The following is a 12,833-nucleotide window of genomic DNA, read 5'->3' as shown; positions in this document are numbered from 1 at the left end:
GTGTTTAAAATGTCAGCTGAGATGAGGACATTATGTCTTCTATAATTATAAAGCACTGAATAAGCCAGATAAGTATAGTTTGTAGTGTCACTTGGGTTTTTTTGAAGTAAATACTAGTTCTACAAAGCAAAATATACTACAAAGTTACTACAATTTGTGTTCTGGTGCCATCAAACTCTGTAGTTCTGCTTTAATGTTTGAGTTTTGTTCAAACTTCACTGCTGAGTCACAGCCTGAAACAAAAAAACACGAGTTTCTCAACTTATTTTCTTACATTAAACTAGCAGCCAAACAAGCTGTTTGACTGCAAAGTTTCTCTGTTTGTCCGACCTTAGATGTGAAGCTGCCATGACCCAAGACATTTCAGAGTTGTTGAGCTGTAACAAGCTGGAGCGAGTTTCTCTCAAAGAGAGAAAAACTTTTTCTTCTATCGGCTGCTGCCTTTAACAACAAGTCATCTGACTCCATTAGAGTTGCTGTTTGTGTCTCTTAAAATCAAACTTGTTTTCAGTGGCTTTTGACTCTATGTTGTTTTCTATTTTATGATTTAAGTACTTTTTAATACGTCTTATTCTGCTTTTACTGTTAAACACTTTGCTTCTGATAGAAAACGAGGCAGGGATCTCTTAAAGGTGACAAATTACGACTAAATGTTCTATAAAGAACATGTTCATTACATTTTACAAACAAAATCAGTCTTAGATGAAGAAGTTTCATCCTGGTCGATTCTGTCTATTTTGAACTCCTTTAAGAACGCAAAACCAACTGACCAAATTCCCTAGAATTCTACTTTGGTTGCTAGGTGACGGGCTGGGCTTCTCTGTGGTTGCTAGGCGACGGGCTGGGCTTCCCTGGGGTCACTAGGTGAGGGGCAGTGCTTGCTGATTTGTGACCTTACATTCAGAAGGTTTTTGAAACTGGCAATTTTCTGACACTAAAACACATAAACTTATTGCCTAAAAACGTCTGGCTGGTTTTTTTTAAGCATTTGGATTGTTTTGAGAAGCAGTTGAGGCCCAAATGGAAGTACAAAACCAAGCTAAGTGTGAATTTTGCATAATACGTCCCCTTTAAAGACCAATAAAACAATGTCAAAGTCAAATAATGTATTTATTTAGCTGTGTATTATCATACTTAACGTTATCTCTTCAGTATAGGGGCCATAATGACGGGCAGTTATACCGGGTGATGCCCCCGTTGACTCCTGTGTACTGTAGAACCACCCATGGAAAAGTGTAAACTAAAACTAAATCCAAAAAGGTGATCATCCATCCATCATGTAAGATGATGGATCATCTATCCATCATCTTAGAGGGTTTTGTGGTGGTTGTTTTCAGCAGCCATCAGGCGAGAGGCTGGGTACAAACTGTACAGGTCGCCATGATAGCACAGACACACTGGACAAACAACTATGCACACACACATACACACCTAAGACCCATTTAGAGAGACCAATTACTCTAACAGTTATGTTTTGGTTCTGTGAGAAGAAGCCACATGCACACGAAGAAACAACTTACCGCTGCAGGAAAACTGCTTATCCACCGTCACCCGTTGGCATGCTAACTAGCTTTAGCATTGTAATGAAGGTCTTTACTACTTAGTTTGGTCCACTTAAAATGCAGATTGAATATTTTAAATTAAATAATTACAATGCAAACAGATTGAAGTATTTCAATGTTAGTTTGTGTGTGTTTTTAGACAGCTTCTTCTCAGATGGTACTTTTGACGTTAATTAAACAAACAAATGGATAAAATATAAGTATTATATGACCAATTCTTGAAAATGTACACTTTAGGAGTTTTATGGTTTAGATTTATATCTAAAGGAATGCGTGACAGTGTATTTGTTCAAATAACAGCAGGACCATAAGGAGAAGGCAAAGGAATTAGAGTTTTATTTTGTTATAGATTAGCTTTCTCGTATTATAATATCATGACACACAGATAGCTTCAGCAAATATGTAAAAATATGAACTTAAAAAATATATGTATAAAAGTTACATATTGCAGCTTCAAGAGATTAATACATTCATCTAATTTTATTCACGGCAGTAATTTTGGTCTAGTTTCTTGAAATAAGACAAAACTGACTTACAAATAACTTTTTTGGAAGATATAGGAACTTTTTAAGTCAATAATTCCTTAATAATGATGAAAAAATGCTTGTTACATTGGCAGATTATTTAACTTATAACAATACAATTTTTCCAGATTATAAGTGAAATAATCTGCCAAAGAACAAATTAGTTTTTAATCAACATTAAGGAGTTATTAAGTTAAAAGAATCTCCTATATTTTCCAAAAGAGTTACTTATAAATGTGTCTTTTTCAAGTGTACTGAGGTATTTGCACTATACTCAGGGCCAAAAATACTTGGTAAGATTTTGTGTTTTTACAGTTTTGTCAGGAATTTCTAAATGAGAAAAATATGAAGAATTTGGAAGAAACTCCTTTAAAAATGATATTGGAAAACATCAAATTACATGGGATAATAGTTTGTCCTGATTAGACTTAAAAGATTATTTTGAAGAAATTTAGATGTGATGTAAATGTTGTAAATGTTTAGATGCGATGTAAAAGCCAATTGGATGTTTTTGTGTTCAGTTAATTTTAATCTCATCCTTTTCCTTACACCTCTTTTTGAATGAGCATCTGTGTCTCATTACAAACATTTGATTCATTCGAGGTGTAGCTGCAGTAAAGTCCCTGCCTATGATGCTGAATGGGTGTGACTTTGTGCTTTCTTCCATTCACCCAGCAACTTTCAATAATGGGGACTTATTATCCTTAAGAGAAAACACGGTGTCTGCACGCTGTTGGCCCTTCAAGCTTCACACAACAGGTGCACACTAAACCCAAAGAGCTAAGCAACATCACGTCTGTCAATTATTTGTAAAATCTATAACCCAGCAGGTGGTTAATCAAACATCCTGTCATAATTTGGAGCAGTTGTGGAGCTGCAGCGTTCTGCTGCTTCTTCCCTCCAGAACGGAGGATTAAATCCTCAACTGATCTTTTTTCTCCCCCCAATTGTGATGGAAATTGTATGGATTTTACCAGAATGTTGGAGAATTTCAGCTCAAACCTCACTGAGAAAGGAAAGGAAGAACTCAACTTGGTGAGGATGAAACCCACCAAGAGAAGATAACTCCATCCAAAAAACAGTAAGCATGAATTTATCATGATTTAAAGTGAGCTTAACATTCACGTTTTAGGTTCATATACTTGAGACAAGTTTAATTTATGTTTTTATATGTAATCTTTAAGGGAAGTCTGAATTACATCATTTCTCATGACTTTTCATCAAGTCAAAGTCAAGTTTTGTGTCTTTTTAAAAATTCCAACATTTAAACATTGTGAAATGGTAGAGTATCTATTTTGATTTCAGAAAAGACATTCACAATACAAATAAATCAAGGCAAAAATCATTAAAAAACCAGTCACTGCTTAAAAACATAATTTTAAAAAAGATATTTACACCAGAACTGATCTCATGAGTTTTGACACCTGCAGGAAATTTCTTAAAAACAAAACAAAACAGAAAAAAAACTAACTTCTTAAATCTTTACTTGGAATTTAAATTCCCCAAGCCAAACTCTAGCATAATTTATTTAGTATGGAGCTACATTTGGGCCACAAAATTTGTTCAGAAGAAAAAAGTGAAACTGGGAAAAAATGGTTTGAAACTGAAAAAAATGAACAAATTAAAACTATTTTTCAGCTTCAAGGGTTTTTTTAGGCTTGATGACAAAACATGTAAGATTATTTCACTTACAAGACATTTTTTCCATATTACAAGTGAAATAATTTGCCAGTAGAATGAACAAATTTTCATCAATAGTAAGGATTGATTGCTTAAATTAAGCCTCCATATCTTGCTGAAAAGTTACTTGTAAGTTAATTTTGTCTTATTTCAAGTTTATTAAGATAGTTGCTCTAAAAACTAGACCAAAAATACTTGGTAAGATTTTGTGTTTTTGAAGTGAAGTAGCAGCGTGTATCGAATTAGGATTAATGTTAGCAGTTTTGTTCTGTCATTCAGATTTACTGCTACAGAATAGATCAGAACAGAAACAGATTGCTGAATAAAGTTAACAATGTGATTCAGCATCAGAATAACACAGAGAGCTCAGTTTACCAAATTAATACAGGAGATTTTGAGTAAAAATAACCAGATGAATAAGCCTTTGCAAAGCTTTCATTGCCAGTTTTATTACAGCAGAGTTTCATTCAAATATGAATTTTACCCATATGGGAAAGTTGCATCTGTGTGAATCTGATACTGCAGTTTGGATGAGAGTTTACAACAGAAGAAGATTAAAAAAGACGACTGCTGTATCATAAAGTGGAGCTACTGTCGCTGCAGTGGAAGATGAAACTGAAATCGGCCAGGCGTAAAGCATTGTTCGCAAATCTCCCTCCATCTTGATATCCAGACATCTGACGGCGGCGTGAGCGTCCGTGATGAAAATAAAAATGCAGCGGTGTTCTGGTTCAGCGGCCTCCGTGCGTAGATGTCATCGCAGTGGCATTTCTGTACAATTTCCGCAGAGATGATGACGCTCTTAGCAGGGAAGCTCTTACTGCTGCTGCTCTCAACTCTGAGAATAAGTGATCCTTAACTGTAGACAGATGATGGATGGGAAGGATGACACAAAGAAAAGCAGTGAAAGGAGCTGAAGGAGTGACTAAGGCTCTGAGGTCTGTGACCTATTATGCTTCCTTGAACAGGTTAGGTTAGGTTTATGGGAGATACAAAACATGTCCATTACAGTTTTTTTCCACAAAATCATTCTTAGAAAATGAGGTTTTAGTTGCAGTTCTGTCTATTTTGAGCTGTTTTAGGGCATCTTGTCACTTTAAATTCAAATAAGCTGCTGGTGGCCATACCCCCAACTCAATGTTTACACTTGCACCTGAAAATGGCTGCAAACAGATGCAAAATTATACAACCATACATCTTTGAAAAGCAGAAGTGGAGCCTCCTGCACAACCAACAAGAATGCAACAAGTTGTAAGGCAACAACAAAACACTTGACTTTTCCAGCAGCCATTGTACAATGCATACAACAATAAAAACCAGCTGACCAAATGTGATGCAGTTCAGCTTGGATTGCTAGGTGACAGGATGTGCTTTTGCGGTTGCTAGGTGACAGCACAGTGCCCATAAAATGTGACTCAAAAATCAGGAGGTTTTTCAAACAGCTCATTTTCCAAACAACAAAAAACTATTTACTATTTAATTTAATTTTAAAAAACCCGGCTTTGTGTTTTTTTTATGCTTACAATGTTTTTAGAAGCAGTAAAGACCAAAATGGAAATATAAAACCAGGCGAAGTGAGAATTTCGCCTAATAGGCCCCCTTTAAATAAAAAAGGCCTCCTGCAGAAAGTGGTTTCTGGATGGTAAATCAACAATGAAACACTTGTCTTTTCCAGCAGCCATTGTACAGTGCATACAATGGTAAAACCAGCTGACCAAATGTGCTGGAACTTGGCTAGTGTTGCTAGGTAACGGTGCATTGTGACCCATTTTCTAGACTCCAAAAACACTAACGTTTAGCTAAAAACCTACTGGGTGTTTTTTTAAGTGCGTTGGCCTTTTTTTTTTAGAAGACATAAAACCTAAATGGAAATATAAAAATGTGCAAAATGTGAATTTAATATAGCTCCCCTTTAATATACAAAGACACACAAAAAAGAAGCAAAAATCAAACTTTTATGACAAATTATTTTAGGGCATTTAGAAGGGAAGAAGACATTTGACAGGCATTTGGTTTGTACTCTGTACCGCTGTTGTTTTTACTTCGTTCCAGCAAACTGGAACCTCCTGTGGTGGAGTCACAGATGCACAGACTGATGGCCTGAGGGACGAGGATGAGAAATAATTACCAAACATCTTCACAAAGTAATCACAAACATCAGGGATGCTTCTCCTGAAAAATTCATTGAAAAAATTAGCTCTTCTAATATATAAATCTCAAAATAATAGCAAATAAATATGCTCTGCTGTCTGTGATTCATCAATGTGTGATAGCATGCTGAGGGCAGGAAACGAGAAGAAGGAGAAGAACTGCTAGCTCAGAATCAGTCAGGTTGATGAAAGGTGAAAGGCCTTATAAGTGTGCAATTTAGACGCCTCAGGACCTCCGCTGGGACACACCTGCGGCCGCCACCCTTCGTGTTTAGAGATGAAGAGCAAGAAAAAAAGGAAATCCCATTTGTAGCCATTTCTTCACCTCCCAGGCAGTTCTGACACGTGGAAACTCTCCAGCCGGAAAGAAAAAATCATGTATATTCACAGATTTTAACCATAAATGTAATGTGTGCTGTAAAACCACAAAATCTTACCAAGTATTTTGGTCTAGTTTCTAGTGTAAATATCTTATTAGACTTGAAATAAGATAAAACTAACTTACAAGTAACTTTTCAACAAAATAGAGGAGCTTGTTTTAAGTAAATAATTGCTTAATCTAGATGAAAAAGCAGTAGTTCCACTATCAGATTATTTCACTTATAGCCCAATATTTTCCTTTATTGGTAAAATAATCTGCCTGCAGAACTAGAACAGGGTTGCTAGGTAACCTGTAGGGCTTGGCTGGGGTTGCTAGGTAACGACGCAGTGGAATATTCTACCAGTTGAACTAGTACTTTTTCACCAATATTAAGGGATTATTTACTTAAAACAAGCTCCAACTTCTTGCTGAAAAGTTACTTGTAAGTTAGTTTTGTCTTATTTCAAGTTTAATATCATATTTTTACTAAAAGGTAGACAAAAAACACTGCACTTTACAACTTCTTCACGTTTTCACACATAAATCAAAGTATTTTATTGAGATTTTATTTTACAAACCAACATAAAGTGGGGAACAATTGTGGAAAAATGATGCATGGTTCTCTCCCTTTAAACATAAACTGTTTTGTTCTTTAAAAAACATTTATTTTTTCTCCATTTTCACACAGCGTTACACTGCAAAAATAAAATCTTACCAAATATTTCTGTCTAGTTTTTAATACAAATATCTTGGTACACTTGAAATAAGACAAAGCAAACTTACAAGTAACTTTTCAGCAAGAAATGGCAGCTTGTTTTAAATCAATAATTCCTTAATATGAATGAAAACATATTATTTCCACTGGCAGATTATTTCTCTTATAAAATGTGAAAAATGTCTTGTTCTAAATTAAATAATCTGTAATGTAACAAGTACAAGTACTGATTCTTCTCATATTTTTTGACAGTTTATTTAAAAAATAAAGCAACAGTTTACAATTAGATCATACACATTGTTATAAAACTATGCATTTAAGCTCAGTCCGTTTTTCTCACTAGTAAAAAAAAAAAGTTCTACATATGAAAAACCAGCTGATTACACAGATTCACTGATTTTGCAGCAACCGGTCTACCTAAACCGGCAGGTGGCAAGAGTGGTTGGTTGATTGCAGCGAGTCATTGAGTTTTCAGCAACGCGTCACACTGGGCATGCACGTGTCAACAGTGGAAAGAAAAACACTCCTTTTAGAGAAGGAAACCTGGAGGAAAACACTAAATCCAGGACTAGTTTCTATTTTTTTAGTCCGTTAGTGACTTAATTTGGGAGAGAAACAGCTATAACACATAAAGCAGTTACAAAATCTATAAGATAAAAAAAAAGATGTGCATTGCACAGCATCCATAGCTCTACAAACACAAATATTGTTCTTGGAAAAACCTTTTAGTGAATATTAAGAAATGATTTACTTAAAATAAGTTGCTAAATATTACTAACATCATACTTATAAGTTAGTTTTGACTTATTTCAAGTACTAAGATGTTAGTATTAGAAATACTTAGTAAGATTTTGTGATTTTGCAGTGTAAGGGCATTTTAACATTCCTGCACACTGAAAAAAATGAATAACTTTACCACTCTGCCAAATAAACAAAGGAAAAACAACAACAGGAATCTATCAGGTGATGAAGAAAAGACTAGGTCTAGTAAAAGAAAAGCCTTCACTAAATCTAACATGAAATATTAATATTCTAATAAGAAGAAATAAAATAAAATAATGCAAAATGGTAGTGATGGGTAAATGAGGCGTCATGCATCGTTTCGACCCATAGCAAAACTGTATTGATGCTGTGTCGATACTGCGTCACTGAATACTGACACCTGCTGGACATTAAAAATCATTACAGGCAACGTAGTTGACAGACTGATTTGATGACTTAGTCTATACAATAATGTATTTTATTATATATTGTATTATGTTATATCTTCAGTTAAATTCAAAATATATTTTATATTCTTCGATACAGTCAATAAATAATGTAAACATGTACCAAGTGGCGAAAATGAAAGCGAACGTGTTTGGAATGAAGATGCTTGTGGACTGTTTTTGTTTTGTTTGTTTTTTCCACAAATTTTCATTCAAAGAAATAAGTTTTTCCAACATTTTGAAATTTAGTCTGTTCCGTCTTTTTTGACACAACGTCTGCTGTAGAAAAAAATGAAGTAAACAATACATTTATATGAAATAGTTTATAAAAAGCAACTGAGTAATTTGTAGAATGGCTGAATATCTGAGTTTATCCTGGGTGTATCTGCGACTTCATTCTGATGCCCTATTATGCTTCAGCATTGAGGAGGTGAATTTATTTAAATAAAACCGTTTTTGGTGACACTGCATATTGTTCATATAAATTAAATTTTTTCTTTTATATTTATTTTGTACGAAGATCTTTATGGATGTGCTTTGCTGGAAATGTCTTTTTTTTATTTATTTATACCAGGGTTGTCTTTATTTTCCCTTTTTCTGTCTAAAGATTTTTATTTATGGAGGGTAATTTGAGAATAAAATTATGAAATGTATGACTTAAAAGGAGAAACATAAGCAACAGTTAACCTGCAGAACATAAAATGAAAGTAAACTAAGAGTTAATTTCAGCTGAATTTGGATTCAGATAGTTCAAGTAGAAGCTGAAAAGAACCGGATGAAACAACAACGAAGTGATAACCGATACCTTATTTTCTGATGTAGATCAAAATGGTCCCAAGCTACGAAACCTTTCGTTTGCCTTGATGCTCCATGGTTAATGCTGTACCGTAAAAGATCAAGAATTATTTTGGCAAATGCATCCCGCTGACAGATTAGCTTCCATATAAAGACAGTTTGGCTTCAGTGTCATTTAGAAACAGTTCCTGTATCGGCCATGTGACTTGCTGAAAGCAATATGCACCGACACGGGGTTTTGTCTCTGGGCTTGACACATGCGCCGACGCATCGGTGTTGCCGGACCCATCACTACAAAATGGTCTTCTGGAGTGAAACGTTGCTGCAGTAGAAAGATCTTAGCAGTTAGAGAAGCAAACTCATGAATTCATTAAAGGCATGTCTTAGATAAACTACTCTGGAAACCGATGTACACTGATAATCAAAACAGCCGATGCTCTGAAGAGACTCTCTCTGCCTCTCATCCCGAACACTTACATCATTTTGTCACCACTTGTAAACTGCAGAGTCTGATTGAACAGCACCCGAAGCTTCGTACATAATCACAAAACCTTGAGTATCGACTGATGCCTCCTTGTTTCACTTTTCAAGATGCTCCACCTCTAGTCTTTGCTGCTTTGAGTTAGTACTGCTAACGGCTCACAGCCACTGTGTGTGGCGGGTAGCCAGGTAAGTAGGTGGGGGATGGTTGACTAGTTGGTTGGTTGGTTGGTTGGTTTGTTGGTCGGTTAGTTGGTCTGTTGATTGGTTGATTGGATGGTTTGTTTGTTGGTTTGGTGGGTGGGTTGGTTAGTTGGTGAGTGGGAGGGTGGGTTGGTTGGTTGGTAGGTTGATTGGTGGGTTGGTTTGTTGGTTTGTTGGTTAGTAGGTGGGTTGGTTGATGGATTGGTACGTTGATTGGTGGGTTGGTTTGTTGGTTAGTAGGTGGGTTAGTTGATTATTTGGTAGGTGGGTTGGGAGATGGGTTGTTTGGATGGTTTGTTGGTTGGTTAGTTGGTATGTGAGTTGGTTGTTTGTTTGGTGTTTGGTAGGCTGGGTGGTTCTTAAGTAGGTAGGTGGGTTGGTTGGTCGGTTGCTGCTTTGAGTTAGTACTGCTCTTCGTAGCGAGTCGTGTCAGTCTCCCGGCCTGACCTACAGGGCTTCATAGCGAGTCCCGTTAGTCTCCGGGCTGACCCCCAGGGCTTTGTAGTGAGTCGTGTCAGTCTCCCGTGCTGGCCTCCAGGGCTTCATAGCGAGTACCGTTGGTCTCCATGCTGGCCTCCAGGGATTCATAGCGTGTGCCGTCGGTCTCCAGGCCGACCTCCAGGGCTTTGTTGCAGTTTCCATTGACCTCCTAGCCAGTCTCATTAGGTTGGCTGGAAGTTCAACATGACCTGGGACAAGGCTTAGGAGGTCAGCCAGGATGGGACACATCCACAGCATTCCCAAGGTTTCTGTTCTGCCGCCAGAGTCCACCAAGGTTTCTACTCTGCTGCGGGCATCCTTGTGCATTTCCTGTGTGTCCAGTTTGTCTTTGTTTTGCTTTTTTTTGTTCTCCACTGTTTTACCCCCTTAAATCATTCTGATTGGAGCCATTTCTTCCCATGGGTTGAATACGCTCACAATACTCATATCTCTGCAGCCGCTTTTTTCTCTCCTTTCGAAGTCTCTCTAGGTTACCAGCCACAATTGCTCTCCTCTACTGAGAACAACATTGCTGTCACATCTGTACAACATCACATCTCCGCTGCAAGAACATCTGGAAAACCACCATCGATGCCCTCAATAACACCTCCTTCCGGAACAAGCGCCTCGCTGACCGGAAACGGACCCCAGCTTCCCCCTACACTCCCGGCCAGAAGGTTTGGTTGTCCTCCCATGATATTCCGTTTAAATCAATGTAATTTTGCCTTGTTTTCCACATTCTTCATTGGTGTTTCTAATTGCGTTTGTTTCTTGTTTCTAGTTATTTTCCTTTGTTCTAATTAGGTTCCTTTTAGACTGACAGGACTCGCTACGAAGGTCTGGAGGTCGTCCCGGAGACCAACAGTACTCGCTACAAAGCCCTGGAGGTAGGCCCAGAGACCGACAGGACTCAATACCCTGTCCTGGAAGTCAGCCCGGAACCCAACGAGACTCGCTATGAAGTCGTAGCGAGTCCCGCTATTGAGTATTGTCTGTCTCCCGGGCTGCCTATAGGGCTTCGTAGCAAGTCCCGTTGGTCTCCGGGCTGACCTCCAAGGCTTAGTATTGTGTCCTGTCTCCCGGCCTGCCTCCAGGGCTTCGTAGCGAGTGCCTGTTGGTCTCCGGCCTGACCTCCAGGGATTGTTGCGAGTCTAGTTGGTCTCCATGCTGACCTCCAGGGCTTCGTAGCGAGTCCTGACAGTCTCCTGGCCTGACTCCAGGGCTTCAGAGCGAGTGTCGTTGGTCTCCAGAATGACTTCCAGGGTTTTGTATTGAGTCATGTCGGTCTGCCGGGCTGCCTCCAGGGCTTTATAGCGAGTGCTGTTGGTCTCTGGGCTGACTTCCAGGGCTGTGTTGCGAGTCTTGTTGTTCTCTGTGCTGACCTCCAGGGCTTCGTAGCGAGTCCTGTCGGTCTCCCGTCCTGCCTTCAGGGCTTCATAGCGAGTCCCGTTGGTCTCCGGGCTGACTTCCAGGGCCTCGTAGCGATTGCCTGTTGGTCTCCGGCCTGACCTCCAGGGCTTTGTAGCGAGTCCAGTCGGTCTCTCGGCTGACTTCCAGGGCTTCGTATTGAGTCCGGTTGGTCTCTTGGGCTGCCTCCAGGGCTTCGTATAGAGTCCTGTTAGTCTCTGGGCTGACTTCCGGGGATTCGTAGTGAGTCTTGTCCATCTCCCAGCCTGCCTCCAGGGCTTCATAGCGAGTCTCGTTGGTCTCCGGGCTGACTTCCAGGGCTTTGTAGCAAGTCCCATTGGTCTCCAGGCTGACCTCCAGGGCTTTGTATTGAGTCCTGTCTGTCTCCTGGGCTGCCTCCAGGGCTTCATAGCGAGTGCTGTTGGTCTCCGGGCTGACCTCCAGGCCTTTGTAGTGAGTCCCGTTGGTCTCCGGGCTGACTTCCAGGGATTTGTAATGAGTCGTGTCGGTCCCCTGGCCTGCCTCCAGGGCTTCATAGCGAGTCTTGTTGGTGTCTGTGCTGACTTGCAGTGCTTAGTATTGAGTCCTGTCGGTCTCCCGGCCTGCCTCCAGGGCTTCATAGCAAGTCCCGTTGGTCTCCTGGCTGACCTTCAGGGCTTTGTAGCGAATCCCGTTGGTCTCCGGGCTGAACTACTGGGCTTTGTAGCGAGTCCCGTTGGTCTCCGGGCTGACCTCCAGGGCTTTGTAGTGAGTCCCGTCGGTCTCTGGGCCGACCTCCATTGCTTTGTTGCGGGTCCCATTGGCCACTTGGTTCCTGCTCTGCCGCCGGCAGGTACTTGCTCCGCTGTTCCTTATTGTATCTTATTTCAAGTGTAGTGTTGAGTTTCTTTAAACCTCTGTCCGATAGCGCCCTCATGTGGACAACATTGATTACTGCAGCTGAAGACAACCACACTAAGAAAAAAAAGATGAGATACAATGTTTGACCTCATATATTATTTATTACAATATCTTCTATCTAATGTTACAGAAGTTCATTTGAATCCATACAAATAGTCTGTGGTATGATTAATATTTCCAAGATATTTCCATGCAAAGAATACAAAGGAAGATCCACACAAGGTCTAACATTCAGGTATTTCTACACCTGGGAATGAGTCAAACTCTCGTCTATTTATTTGGTGCAAACATTTCTTTGATTCAAGATCAGACCAGCGTCTTTCAACAAACAAAGAAGGCATTTAGGAAACTACTCAGACGACACGTC

Source organism: Xiphophorus maculatus, chromosome 19 (genome assembly GCF_002775205.1).
Source record: "Xiphophorus maculatus strain JP 163 A chromosome 19, X_maculatus-5.0-male, whole genome shotgun sequence".
NCBI classification, from domain to species: domain Eukaryota; kingdom Metazoa; phylum Chordata; class Actinopteri; order Cyprinodontiformes; family Poeciliidae; genus Xiphophorus; species Xiphophorus maculatus.
This window is presented reverse-complemented; position numbering follows the sequence as displayed.